Source organism: Castanea sativa, chromosome 11 (genome assembly GCF_040712315.1).
Source record: "Castanea sativa cultivar Marrone di Chiusa Pesio chromosome 11, ASM4071231v1".
Taxonomy (NCBI): Eukaryota; Viridiplantae; Streptophyta; class Magnoliopsida; order Fagales; family Fagaceae; genus Castanea; species Castanea sativa.
In genome coordinates, this window is record NC_134023.1 from 53,022,600 (window position 1) to 53,038,303 (window position 15,704).

Consider the following 15,704-nt stretch of genomic DNA (forward strand, 5'->3'; position numbering starts at 1 on the left):
TTGGCTAAAAATTGAGATCTTGAATGACAAATTGACAATAAGACAGTGGTTGCGCCACATTGCCTCCAGGGGTTCATATAAAAAAAATTTCCATGTAATTTTTTTCTTTTACCACCCTAAAATAAAATTTTGAACCCCTTAAAAGAAACTTAACAACAAACCAATTCAACATCAATCTTTATTGTAAGATTGAACTTATTCAATCATTTTGTTGGCTTTATTCCGTGTCAATTTGCTTATAATTCAGCATTTAGAAACCCTGTATTTAGATGGGGAATCATGTAAGAGTATTGTGTGAAAGAGTGTGCAGAAAAGTTCAAGAGTGTGCACTCAAGCAGGAGCTCGCGACTGGACCTCGTGACTGGTGAGTTGCCAAAAGAGGCACACGTGTGAAGCATGCAGGAGGAGCTGAAGGGTCATGCTAGCTGTCGCACTACAAGACAAAACCTCCAGCTGGCCAAGCAGTTAGCTCACGACTCAAACTCATGACTCGTTCCAGTTTAGAGCTCGAGTCGCCAAAATGCCCTATTTGGCTGAAATCGACTTTTCACATTCCATACACACCCTACTATAAATACCCTTATACCTGTTGGGAAATTTAAACCCTGGTTGATAGAATTAACAAGTTTTGAACCCAAGTTGTTAATTAAATTTATTATGCATAAAACTTGTTAAAACAAACAAACATCAATATCATGTCAAAACTAAGTACAGCGGAAAAATAAATAAGACAAGATATGATGACCTAGGAAAAACAATGAAACCAACCAGTTTCACAGTAAAAAACCTGGGGGGAAACCTTCCCAAAAAGCAATTCACTATAGTAAAGAGAAGTTTCAGATCTAGTACAAAACCTTTGTCCCTAAACTCTACAATCCCCGTAGATGAACTCACAGCAGAAACCTTCTACTGCTTCAAAACCTCTGAACTCTCTAATATATGAACATCACCCTTTGATGCACGAATCCCAGCACGTGACTCACTACTTTGCACGAATTCTAGTATGTGACTCACTCATCGACTTGAGGAAGAATAATGTTGACTGCAAAGTTCTTCACTTTATCAATAATGAAGATCAAGAAGCACTTGGTTACGAAACCCTAAGGTGCAAAGACGCAGTAGCTTCTTTCAGAGAGAATAAGACTTTGGTCACCTTTTGCATATGTTCTCCTTGTATTCTCTTATGTGACGGCCTCTAAAATAAGCCTTATATATGCCTAGGGTTGTGAGAAAAGAAACCCTACACAAATACAAAAGCTTGGCCCAAAAATCAGATCTGAAAATTCTGATTTCCGTAACCTCGATAGATACCTCGATAGATAGCAGGTGTCGATCCTCATTAAACCTCGATAGATAGCTATCTATCGAGCAGCTGTCGAGCAGCTATCCAGTAGTTGTCCAGCTTTAGTAAACACATTTTCTTCACTTGTTTCTTGGTCCAATCTTCATGGCTTTACTACTAGACTTGAACAACATATTCTTTGAAATATTAAACACATCCTAAATCTACCCAAATACAAATAAAGTGCGTTTTGTCAAAAGATTAGCCAATTACATAAAATATGTCCTTAACAATCTCCCCCTTTGACAATCCGTGACAAAACTACAACAAACAAATGAACATATGAGAGAAGTTATAAATCACTCAACTCATACTCACTTGTTGGATACAATAAAATCTACTCTAACAAAAACTCTTGAAAAACTTTGCAAGAAGAGAGTTCATGGCATGGAAGACTTTGACAACCTGTATTTCTGAAACATTTTAAACAAAACTCATCAAGGCATCTTAGTGTCAAGTAGAAATAATAGATTGCATACAAATAAAGAAACATGTGTATAAAGAGAGAAAAGAAACAATACATGTAGAGGTAGGTGAAGAAAACATACATCATCACATGTATACCAAAGATAAGCATCATGTATGTAAACATGGTCATAAAACCTAAGGTACAAGAACAAGAAGCTAAAAGTAGCTCCTACAACAACAAGGAGGTAAACACTCCCCCTAACAAGATGAAACACATCTCCCCCTTACAAAGGAATGTATTTCTCCCCCTAACTTATAGAATCTTAAAGAATGAAACCACAAATTTTCCAATTTCTCCCCCTTTTTGTCACGATTGATAAAGGGTACAAGAAGCTGTAAAGCTTTACCCGAGAAACATAAAGATGATCAAGAATGATCAAGAATGATCAATGGGGCACAAAGAATCCATATAAATGCATGAATGTAACGAAACAAGATGCTATGGATAACAAGACAAAAGAAACATGCAAAATATGTGAAAAACAATGCATGCAGAGGATCTCGATCGATCGAGAGGTATCGAGGAGCTATCGAGCAAACCTCGATGGATCGAACAGCTATCGAGAGGCTATCGAGAAGACATGAACTTTCTCAATCAATCCACCTAGCTATCGAGAGGTGTCGAGATTACGATAAGATGTAACTAAAGAGCTCGACAGATAAGCCAAGTATCGAGAGGTGTCGAGATGGCTTAAAAACAGTTTTTCAAAGAGGAGAAAAACACAGATATGAATGCAATCAAACATGCAACTCAACCAATGATTCAATCAATATATTAAACTCTCAAAACATCTCTCAACAACAATTTTAAGCACATGGATCCTAAAACACACACACACACTAAACAAGTCTAACCAATTTTATATTTCAAAAATAAGTTAAGACAGTTTAGTGAGTATACATCAATACATGTAAACCTTGTGATGGTCAAATCACATTGTACCTGCACATGTATCAAAAGTAGCAAAGAATATTGCGTGTTGTGTGTGAAAACATCGCAAGATTACATAAGTGTCTCTATGTTATGATGATTTGAGATATAAGAAAATCACTTTAACTCACACACAATCATAACTGTTTGATGGGGACTATCACCTTTAAGGTACATCTTATAACTCCCACATCTCCTAGAAAACACGCTTGCAATCATATTTAAAGCATTTTTGTTCTTTTCGCTTTTATTTTCTTTGCATATTTTCTTTTTATTAAGCAAACCATGCATGGGTACATAAAGGAGAGAAAAGAAATACTCAATTATGTTAAACTTTTGACATTGCACTTTTGCTATGCCGAAGCATACAGATATCATATCATAATTGGCGGGCAACAGTGATAAGATGGTTATTTATGCCTTTCTCTTAGGATATTCTAGTCATTCCCGTCAAAAAGAGTGATACAAGTGTTAAGTTCAAGGGATCACTTAACCTTACTCATCACAAACAAAGAGCCACAAAGCTCACTTGCTTAATTGTGCATAGAGATGCTCATCTAAGCTACAAGAGATACTAAAATTTAGAAAACTCTGTTTCAAATGCCATTTTAAGGTTCATAGGAACCGATGTACATAAACACACACTGTTTTTGTATTTTTCAATTTTTCAATTTTTTTATTTTGAAAATAAAACAAAATAAAAACTAAACAACCAAACAACATGAAAGTATGAAAGAAAGATGCAAATGCATGAAGGCATGATAGAAAAATGCAAATGCATGAAAGCATGATTCTAAAAGCAGATAATAAATCAAGCAAAGAGAGTCTCACTTTAGATAGAAAGAATTAAAGCAGAGGACAAACAAGAAAGACAATTAAGTCTTAGGCTCCATTCTCATCCACACAGCACGAGTCTTTGGCCGTGAAGATGAAAAGGCACGTGTCCTAGTATGTCTACTAAAGGACATAGAAGAATTAAAATTCTCCTGAAATTGAGTTAAAAAGCTCAAGGCTTTTAATAACTCTCCAAACAAAGGTATAGGTCTTTGAGAGGAAACTTGTGATTGTTTGGGCACTTGCTTTTGAGGATACAACTTAAAGCAATTAGGACGAATGTGTCCAAAATCACAACAATGGTGACAAACATGAGGTGTAACAAAGGATTTAGAATTAGCCAAAACAATTTTGGATTTCATACCTTTATTGCCTTTCTTGAATTGAGGCACAATGATAGTCTTTGATCCAGAAGCCGTGGAAGAGGAGGGGCCGGAGGAAACAGCATATCCTAAGCAAGTCTTATCAGAATTAAGCTTTTGAGCACTCAAGACTTCTTCAAGCTTTGCACTAGACATCCTCTCTATTTGAGTTCTAGCTTGACTAAGCTCAACCTCGATATTCTTGACCTTCTCTTCTAATGAGGTGTTCTCCACAATAAGAGTCTCAACTAACCTTGTAGTCTCATCTAGTTTGACTAACAAATCAGCTTTTTCAGTTTTTACCCCATTAAGCTCCTTTTAACAAAGATGAAAAGTCTTTTCAGATTTTATGAATTCAGTGCATAGCTTATCATAGGCTTCCTAAAGGGTTAACTTCTTGAGTACTTCTTCATCAGAAGAATCGTCACTGTCACTAGCACTCTCCACAATCACCTTATCAGTTGAGGCAGCAACGGCTATAACGTGACTACATTCATCCACATACTCATTAGTAGAGTCATTCTCGATGTCACTTCAAGTAGCAACCAACCCTTTATCTTCTGACTTCTTGGCCTTTTTCCCTCATAAGGTAGTTTGGGCATTCTATGGCATTGGATAAGGGGCTTCTCATTCTTACCCTTCCTAGAAGATTTAGATTTCTTAGGAGGTTTTCTCTTATCCTTTTTCCTAAACTAAAGAAACTTGATAATCTCATCAGTTATGAAGGTTAGATCCTCATCCTCATCCTCATCCTCATCCTCATCTTCATCTTCAGAGTCCTCGATATATTCCTCTATCCCTTAAGAACCAAGTTTTTACTCTTTCCACCTTTTCCCATTGAGCCTAATCTCATCTCATAGGTTTAAAGGTTCCCTGCAAGCTCAGTTAAAGGAATTTGATCAATGTCCTTTGCTTCTTCAATGGCAATGATCTTGGCATGGAATCTTTCAAGTAAGGACTTAAGGATTTTCCTAACAATTTTGGATTTTACTATAAACCCTTCAAGGTTGAAGGCAAAATTCACAATATCCTTGAGTTTAGCATAGAACTCATCAAAGGTCTCATTCTCCTCTATCCTTCTTTCTTCAAAACTACTAGTGAGTCTTTGAAGCTTCACAGTCTTTACTGTTTGGGTACCTTCATAGGTGGTCTCAAGAATGGTCCATGCTTCCTTGGCAACTTCTGTGGATGATATTTTCTTGAATTCCTCATTGGTTACCCCACAAAACAAAGCATTCAAGGCCTTACTGTTGAAATTTTCCGCTATGATTGTTGCATTATCCCAATCCACCAGCAATTCCTTTGGCTTAATCCAACCAACTTCAACAGCTTGCTATACCTATTCACCTAGAGCCTGCAAAAAAACTTTCATACGAACTTTCCAGTACGCATAATTAGTTCCATCAAATAAAGGAGGAATCAAAAGAGATTGTCCACAATCCATGACAACGGGGGTCAAAGATCACACTCAGGAAATTAATCCAATCAGAGCGTACCCGCTCTGATACCACTTGTTGGGAAATTTATACTCCGGTTGATAGAATTAACAAGTTTTAAACCCAAGTTGTTAATTAAATTTATTATGCACAAAGCTCGTTAAAACAAACAAACATCAATATCATGTCAAAACTAAGTGCAGCGGAAAAATAAATAAGACAAGATATGATGACCCAGGAAAACCAATGAAACCAACCAGTTTCACAGTAAAAAACCTACGGGGAAACCTTCCCGAAAATCAATTCACTATAGTAAAGAGAAGTTTCAGATCTAGTACAAAGCCTTTATCCTTAGACTCTACAATCCCCGTAGATGAACTCACAGCAGAAACATTCTACCACTTCAGAACCTCTGAACTCTCTAATATATAAACGCCACCCTTTGATGCATGAATCCCAGTACGTGACTCACTCACCAACCTGAGAAAGAAGAATGTTGGCTGCAAAGTTTTTCACTTCATCAACAATGAAGATCAAGAAGCACTTGGTTATAAAACCCTAAGGCGCAAAGACGCAGTAGCTTCTTTTAGAGAGAATAAGGTTTCGATAACCTTTTGCATGTGTTCTCCTTGTGTTCTCCTTGTATTCTCTTATGTGAAGGCCTCTAAAATAAGCCTTATATATACCTAGGGTTGTGAGAAAAGAGACCCTACACAAATACAAAAGCCTGGCCCAAAAATCAAATCTGAAAATTTTGATTTCCGTAACCTCGATAGATACCTCGATAGATAGCAGGTGTCGAGCCTCATTAAACCTCGATAGATAGCTATCTGTCGAGCAACTGTCGAGCAGTTGTCCAGCAGGTGTCCAACTTTAGTAAACACCTTTTCTTCACTTGTTTCTTGATCCAATCTTCATGGCTTTAATACTAGACTTGAACAACATGTTCTTTGAAGTATTAAACACATTCTAGATCTACTCAAATACAAGTAAAGTGTGTTTTGTCAAAGGATTGACCAATTACATAAAATATGTCCTTAACAATATCCACATATTGTAGAGAGCTTCCAAAGAGAATTTTGAGAGAGAAACCCTAAAGAAAAACAAGATTGACTCATCCATAATTTTCATCCTTTGATTCTCCAAATTCCTCTACTCTCACGCTCTCCATTATTACATCCTTGAGAAATACATTTAGCCAAATAATTTTCTCATCATACCCATATCTGTAAGAATGTTATTTGGTGCTTGGGAAGTAGTTAGGAATGGACCAATTGTTATTGGTTGATGCTATGGGCTATAGCGGAATCTGATAAGTTAGAGAAGATAAAGGTTCGGCGTAACCTCGTTAGAGCAAGAAGCTTGAAGGGCTTAGGTACACTGGGTAGATTAGGCTTGGAGGGTCTTCTGCTGTTCATGTATCCCAACTTCATTCTCTAGTGGCTTATTGACCGCTTGGAGGGCGGCGGAGAGGTTTTACGCCAAGGACTTCGGTTTCCTCTTCGATAACACATCGTTGTGTTTGTCTTTGTGTTTGCATCTCTCTTCCCTTAATCGTTACCTTTTAATTACTATTGTGGTTGTGATTAATTTTGGTTTAGACTATTTTATCAATTCTGATTTAGCTTATTTTCATATTCCGCGTATACATTGTTTGATAATAAGCTTGTGTTGGTAATTTGTAAATTGGGGGTCTAAATGTTCATAGGTGTTTTACACACTTTCTGAACATTCATTTATCTTGGCATTTTAAAACAAAATTAAAAAGGCCAAAACAAACTAATTTGATCTAAAATATAGAACATAAAAGTTGCAAGTTCATCAACAAAAATTAGTAATTTTGTTGATCTTAAATATTAGAAAAAGAAAATTAAGTGAGTAGTAAGGTGTAAACGGAATGTCTTACCACTACCGAAGTGGCATCAATGTAGAGTTAAAGAAGAAGGAGACTATAGAGTCTGCGATTGGAAAGTTGGGCTTTCTTTTTATTTTTGGGGATAAAAGGAGTTGATCAGTTTTTTTTTTTTTTTTAAATTGGATTTTAATTTTTTTTTAAATCTTTTCTAGTGTAGAAAAATTTGAGAGTTTCAAATTCTATGTGGCAAGTTCTTACGAAGTCAAATAAAAAAAAAATGGTTACTTATTTTGGTTTTATAGTATATATAGATTAAATGGTGTTGGATGTGATGTGAAAAATAAGAAATGACATGTTGGATGAGTTGTAAAATGGTGTGTTATAGTAAATAAAATAAGTTTTTTTCTTTCTTTTACATCTGTCTGTGAATGCTCTAAGATGGCGCATGTCCTTATCCCAAGTAATTCTAGTACTATATAATAAGCTAAAAGTTCTACCACAACTATCTTACAAGATAGACAGTAACTAGTTCTCTGCCACATTCATATAAGCTCACAATTTTTTTCCACAATTCATAGTCTATTACATGGATAGTTATTGCAAAAGTTGTAATTTTTTATGTGTTCATAGAATTTTTGCAATATCCCTAATTGATCTTTTGGATTTTCTACACTTTATTTAGTGGAATGAGAAACTTACTTAACTCTTAAAGAATTAAGGGTACGATATATGAAGAGGAAAACAAAAATGAAAATTATTGTTGTCATAGCTATATTTATCACGTATGTTAAATCATTTGTCCTTCTCTGCTGGTATGTTAAATCATTTGTACGATGGAACAGAGATTGAAAATTTTTTGATGAAAGAACCACCACATAATTTGGACCAAGAAAAACAATTACTTAAATAATTTGTACAACGGAAGAGAGATTTATTGTGTTTAAAATAGTCAGGGACGAAGCCATATTTCAAGTTATTAATTATTATGTGTTAAAAATCAACAACTCTCCCCCCCCCCCCAGAAATCTCTACGATATATTTCTTTTTTCCTAAAAGACTTCCTTGCAGAAATCTCTACAATTTCTATATTGTAATAGAAAGTGGAAGACAGAAAAAAAAAAATGAAAATTATTGTTGCCATTGCTATATCTATCATGTATATTAAATCATTTTTCCTTCCCCACATGTATATTAAATCATTTGCACGATGGATGAGCGATTGAGAAGTTACATTATTGGGATCAAGAAAGACAATTACTTAAATAATTTGAATGATGGAGAAGAGATTTAGTATGTTTGAAAAAGTCCGTGATGAAGCCAAAATTTTGAGTTATTATGTGTTAAAAATCAACAGCGTCTCTCTCTCTCTCTTTGGAAATCTCTCTCCTTCTCTCTCTCTAGAAATCTATATGAGATATTTTTTGTTTTTCTTCTAAAAGACTTCCTCGTAGAATTAAAAGTTCAACCACAATTTCTATACTGTTCTAGAAAGAGGAAAACAAAAATTAAAATTACTGTTGCCAAAGATATATCAATCATGTATGTAAAATCATTTTTCCTTCTCCGCATGTATGTCAAATCATTTGTACGATGGAAGAGCGATTGAGAAGTTTATGGTAAAAAACCACTACATAATTGGGATCAAGAAGACAATTACTTAAATAATTTGTACAATGGAAGAGAGATTTATTGTGTTTAAAATAGTCAGGGACGAAGCCATTATTTCGAGTTATTAATTATTATGTGTTAAAAATCGAGAACTCTCTCTCTCTCTCTCTCTATCTCTCTCTCTCTCTCTCTCCCCGCGGAAATCTCTATGATATTTTTCTTTTTTCTTTTTTTCTATTAGACTTTCTTGCACAAGTAAAACTTCAGCCACAATTTCTATATTGTAATAGAAAGTGGAAGACAGAAAAAACAAAAATGAAAATTATTGTTGCCATTGCTATATCTATCATGTATATTAAATCATTTTTCCTTCTCCACATGTATATTAAATCATTTGCACGATGGAAGAGCGATTGAGAAGTTACATAATTGGGATCAAGAAAGACAATTACTTAAATAATTTGAATGATGGAGAAGAGATTTAGTATGTTTGAAAAAGTCCGTGATGAAGCCAAAATTTTGAGTTATTATGTGTTAAAAATCCACATCGTCTCGCTCTCTCTCTAGAAATCTCTCTTCTTCTCTCTCTCTAGAAATCTATATGAGATATTTTTTTGTTTTTCTTCTAAAAGACTTCCTCGCAGAATTAAAAGTTCAACCACAATTTCTTATGTTTCTAAGCATGTTAGGCTATTAGTCTCTTTATTTTAAGTGTTTTTTGTGCTTGCTGCATTTCTAGGCTAGGATTTCTAAACAAACCTAGCACGCATGCATCTTGCATGTGCGCATAAGTCAAAGTATGTGCATGCATGCAGCTAGCCCGGGCACATAGGCCTCTGCATGCGTGCACATACTACTATCTAGAAACCCTAATCTAGATTTCTCCTTTGTTTTCTTTGCTTATTTCACATGTTATGCCTTTGTTTGACTCCTTTTTTTTTATAAGTTTTAGTCCATGTTCTATGTTTATTGTTTTTTTTCCTTTCACATGTTTAAATTAGGGTTTATCCTTTATTTCTTTGTTTAGATGTCATGAACACGCATTCACATGTTCATGCATATATGCCATAGGTGCTGAGATGCAACAGGGTAAGTGAGGTAAGGCACGCATTTTCATGTACATGCATTTGTTTGTGACATAATCTTGTTTAGGGTTGACGAACATGATGTAGTAGTTTGAATAAGCAAGTTTGCATTCTTAATGTTTTCCAATGATCCTTGATGATACCATGATTGTTTGCTACCTATGTTCTGCCTTGATCTAATGTTCACATGTTTCTGCCTTAGATGTGGTATGATGACATGATGATAGATGTATGCTAGGTTGATATGAGATGCCATGATAGATGTATGTTAGGATATATTGTGATATGCCATGATAGATGAATGATTAGGTTTTGGGATGATTGATGTCATGATTGTATGTTTAGATGTATGCTAGTGTGTGTGTGAGTATAGATACAATATTGAATATGCCTTTAATAGGGTTAAGACATAGGACACAATGAGAGGAAGCCAACCCTAGGGTTAGGCGGGTTTTGGGTGCCTAACACCTTCCTAAAACTATACATAAACTTTAAACCCATACTCTAATAGTAAGATCAAAAGGTCCTTCCTCGAGAGGACGCTATATATATGGTTCCTAGGTCATTACAAAAACTAAGTGCCGACTCTCTGTTTTGTCCATAGTGGGTTAATCCCACATCAAAAAAGAATGTGAGTTAAAGAGGTTTAAAGCCTGTGTTATGTGTCCAAGAGTTAAGCCCTTTTAGATATACACCACTGTCATTTTCTTTAAGACCTTCTCCCCTCTCCCCTCTCCCCATGTGTGTGTCTGTGTGTGTTAAATTACTTAGTATTCTCAAAAAAGAAAAAAAAAGTTTAATGGAGAAGCTCGACATAAGCTCAATCTATCAAGATCTACGATTTCAGAAATTCCAAATCTAAAATTCAGCCCATGATGACTTGTTTGATTAGGGTTTATTTTCTCACAACCTTGGTCTTATATAAGGCTTATTTTAAAAGTCATCAAGTAAAACAAAGACCTAGAACTCATATACTCTGTGTGAAGCAACTGCATTTATACGCCGTAGGATTTTATAACCAAATGTTTCTTGATCTTTATCGTTTATGAAGTAAAGAACTTTGTAGCCAACAACAATCAATCAAGTTGTTGGAGTTAGTCGCGTACTGGAATCTGTGTAAAGGAGTTAGTCATAGATTGGAGATTTGTGCAATAAAAGAAAGAAGTCTAGTACAATATCAAGTCCAATTGGGTATTGGAGCAAAGGTTGAACTATAGATTGGTATTTTGGGATAGGCCAAGGTAGTGGTAAGATTTATCATACTTGTAACCATTTTATTATTGATTAGTGGACTTTTGGGAATGGTGACTATAAATTCACTCGATGGGGTTTTTGTTTTACGAGAGGTTTTTCCCATTTGTCAACAAATTACCATGTCAATTTAATTTCCACTACATTTAGTTTATTTGGTGATTTGTTAATGCCTCATGATTTGCATGTAATTTAACCTAATTAATCAACATGGGTAATTGAATTAATTAACCGGGGTCAATCTATCTTAACCCAAAAAGTGGTATTAGAGCGGGCACACTCTTATTAGGTTTTAATCTATGTTGTGTGATCCATTGACCCTGCTGTCATGGATACAAATTCCATGAACAAATATTTTTCAAATAAATTCTCTTGTAATTCTAACATTGATGTTCTTCAGTTTCTCAAGAGATGTAAGTCTGACATTTTTTTGAAATTGATATATGTGTTGGTTGAAAAAGATTTGTATATGGATGATTCGATGGAATCAGCTTAGGTGAAAGAACAATTGATTTTTGAAAAATGCAAAAGAAGACTAGATTGTTTCAAAAGATACATACACCAAGTTGCTGGTAAAAGAAAGATGAAGGCTCAGTTAAAGCTATCCAGTAGAGGTTGCAAAGAAAGAACCTTGCAATATGACTTGACTAATAAGCATGAAGTGTGTTTCATGATGCATACTACTGTTAAAGTAATGGATACATGCTTATAGTATCTTGATAGTGGTTGTTCAATACATATGACTGGAGACTGTTCTCTCTTCAAAACATTTGAACCAAAAATGGGTGGTCATGTTACATTTTGCAATGGAAGCAAATCCCAGATAAAAAGGAAAAGGAATTATTTCCTTACCAGTATTTCCTGACATTGCTAATATTTATATGTAGAAGGGCTGAGGGTAAATCTTTTAAGCATTAGTCAAATTTGTGATCAAGACTTTATGGTGCTGTTTTCCAAAGGAAAATGTCTAGTACTCAATGAACTAGGTGAACAACTTATTGGTGGAATTTGCACATTGGATCATTGCTATGAACTAGTTCCAGATGCTGAAATAGTTTGTAATAGCATTCGGATGCCCAATAAAGATTTATGGCATCAAAGGATAGGACATGCAAGCTACAAGCAATTGTCTATTGTATCTAAGAATGAGGTAGTGTTTGGCATTCCCAAGCTAGTTAAAGTTGACATTAATACTGTATGCGGACCATGTCAACTCGAAAAACAGACAAGATCTCATCATCAAGCAAACTTAACCACAGCTACAACAAGACCTCTTGAACTGCTCTATATTGATTTCATGGGTCCTACTAGAACAGAATCCCTAGGAGGCAAGAAATATATCATGGTTGTGGTAGATGACTTTACCAAATTTACATGGGCAATTTTGCTAATGTCCAAGTCTAAAGCACCTCAACAAATAGAAATCCTATGTAAAAGATTGCAAAATGAGAAAGGAGTAAGTATTAATCACCTTCAAAGTGATCATGGCAAAGAGTTTGAGAATTCTCAGTTGGAGCAATTCTCACTGAAGTGGACATAGCTCAAGAATTCTTTGCTCCAATTACTCATCAACAAAATGGAGTAGTTGAGAGGAAGAATCGAGTCATTCAAGAGATGACTAGAGCTATAATGCATAACAAAGATGTTGCTAAAGATCTATGGGGTCAAGCTGTGAATGCTTCATGTCACATTGTAAACAAAGTGTACTTCAGATCAAGAACAATGAAAACTCCATATGAGCTATGGAAAGGAAGAGAGCCAAATGTAAAATAGTTCAAAATATTTGGTAGCACCTGCTTTATCTTGAAAGATAGAGAAAATATGGGAAAGTTTGACACTTGAAGTAATGAAGGCATTTTTCTTGGGTACTCATCCTCTAGTAAGACTTACAAAGTTTTCAACAAAAGGACAAGTAAAGTCATGGAGACTTTGAATGTTGTAATTGATGAAACCTCAACTTCTACCACACAAAAGGAGGTCGATCAACTGCCAAAGTCTACTCTCCTTTCAGCTCCTATAAGCGACAAAGTTGAAGAAGATCCTTCTCCTACTTCTACACCATATATTGCTCAATTATCTAATAGCAACCTTGTTGAGGATACTCCAGAACCTACCACTCCTCCTCCACCTATTGGTCACATAGAAAGGGAACCTTCATCTAGAATTAGATTGAATCACCATTTAGAAGCAATTGTTGGAAATATGAATGAATTAAACTTAAGGAAGTGAACTGTTGATAAGTATATGACTAATTTTGTGTCTTATTCTTATTATTTGTATCAGGCTAAACCCACAAAAGTAGAGGAAGAACTTCAAGATGAAAGTTGGGTGGAAGCTATCCATGATGAGCTGCATTAGTTTTAGAAAAATGATGTTTGTACTTTTGTTCCAAGACTAGAAGGTGTGAACATCATCAACACAAAATGGATCTTCTATAACACGACTAATGAGGAAGGCAATGTCATTTGAAATAAATCCAGACTCGTTGCTTATTATTATTATTAGTTCAAGGGGTTGATTTTGATGAGACGTTTGCACCAGTGGCTCGAATTGAATCCATACAGATATTACTTGCTCTGGCCTGTCATCTAAAATTCAAGTTGTACCAAATGGATGTCAAGAGTGCTTTCCTGATGGGCTTCTCAAGGAGGAAGTCTATGTATCACAACCCAAGGGATTTGTTGATCCATATTATCCCAACCACGTGCTTTATTTGAAGAAGGCATTGTATGGCTTAAAGCAAGCACCAAGGGCATGGTATGCTCGTCTCACAGAGTATTTGGTGGACAATGGATTCTCAAGGGGACAAGCAGATCAAACCCTTTTCATCAAGAAAGTAGATGGAGAGTTTGTTGTAGCTCAAGTATATTTCAACGACATCATCTTCAGGTCTACAAAAGACGATTTGGCACACTCTTTCTCTGGCATGATGCAGACTAAATTCGAGATGAGCATGATCGGAGAGCTAAATTACTTCCTCGGTCTTCAAATTCGGCAAAATGAGTTAGGTATCTTAATTTCTCAATCGAAATATGCAAATAATTTTGTAAAGAAATTTGGTTTAGAGCTTTCTAGCTCCATTAGAACTCTCATGAGCCTAAATGGTAAACTTACTATAGACTTGTTAGGCAAAAGTGTTGATCCTATTCTCTATAGAAGCATGATAGGTAGTTTTTTTTACCTTACTGCTAGTAGACTTGACATTAGCTACAGTGTTGAAGTATGTGCTCGATATCAATCCAACCCAAAAGAGTCTTATGTTACTACGGTCAAGATTATCATCAAATACGTTAAATCCACTAGTAAATTTGGTGTTTGGTATGATAATAACACAAATGATGTATTGGCTGGATATTCTGATGTTGACTGGGCTGGCAATGCTGATGAGCGTAAGAGTACTTTTGGTGGGTGTTTCTATTTGGGAAACAATCTTGTTTCATGGATGAGTAAGAAGCAAAATACCATATTTCTCTCCACTGCAAAAACAAAGTACATTGCTACTGGTAGTTGTTGTACTCAACTCTTTTGGATGCAAAAACTCCTTGTTGATTATGAAATTTGTCAAAAACATCTCACCATATATTGTGACAATACTAGTGCCATTAATTTTTAACACTCTCGAACTAAATATATTGAGATCTGACATCACTTCATTTGTGAATTGGTTGAAGATGGCATGCTCACTCTTGAGTTCATTAACATTGATGATCAAAAGGCTGATCTTTTCACAAAATCATTGGATGGTTGTCGGTTTGAATTCTTACGCCAAAACATTGGTGTAATCTCTTTGGCACAATCCTCTTCTCCCTCCCTTATGCATTTGCATCAGTATATCTAGTTTTTATTGCTTTTTAATATGGTTGTTTGTTTGTTTTGTTTTTTGCTTTCAATAAAAAAAAATTTTAAATTAAAAGAGGGAAAATTTTGAAAAATACAAAAACTGTGTATTTGTGTATATTGGTACTTGTGTACCTTTGGATGACCATTGAAACAAAGTTTCTTAACTTTGTATCTCTTGTAGCTTAGATAAGCATCTTCGTGCACAACTATGCAATATGAGCTTTGTGGCTCATTATGTGATTTGTATGATTTGGTTAATCTTTTATCATTCATAACTTTATCACTCTTTTTGACTCTTTCTGATGGGAAGGACTAAAAAATCTTAAGAGAAAGACATAAATAACCAGCTCAAGATTTCAGCCTTTTCCAAGCTTAAATCCTTTGGTAAGTGGTCTCAATCTCTTCTTTTCCTCATTTTCATGCATTTCATGCATTTTGTAACCTAGGTTTTAGATTTTGGGAAAAACTTGTGGTTTTTGTGATTTTGATAAATCCTTTGGGTTGGGTTTTGTTGAGATGATATCACATGATCATGCATTGCATTATCTAGAATTCAATTCACATGTTCATGCATATAGAATTGTGTGATTGATTATATATTGTGAGTGTTGTAGTTTGGATTGGGTTTTTGCCCACGATGCAATTTCTTTTTGCACATTAGATGCTCATGCATTCCCATGCATTGCTTGTTT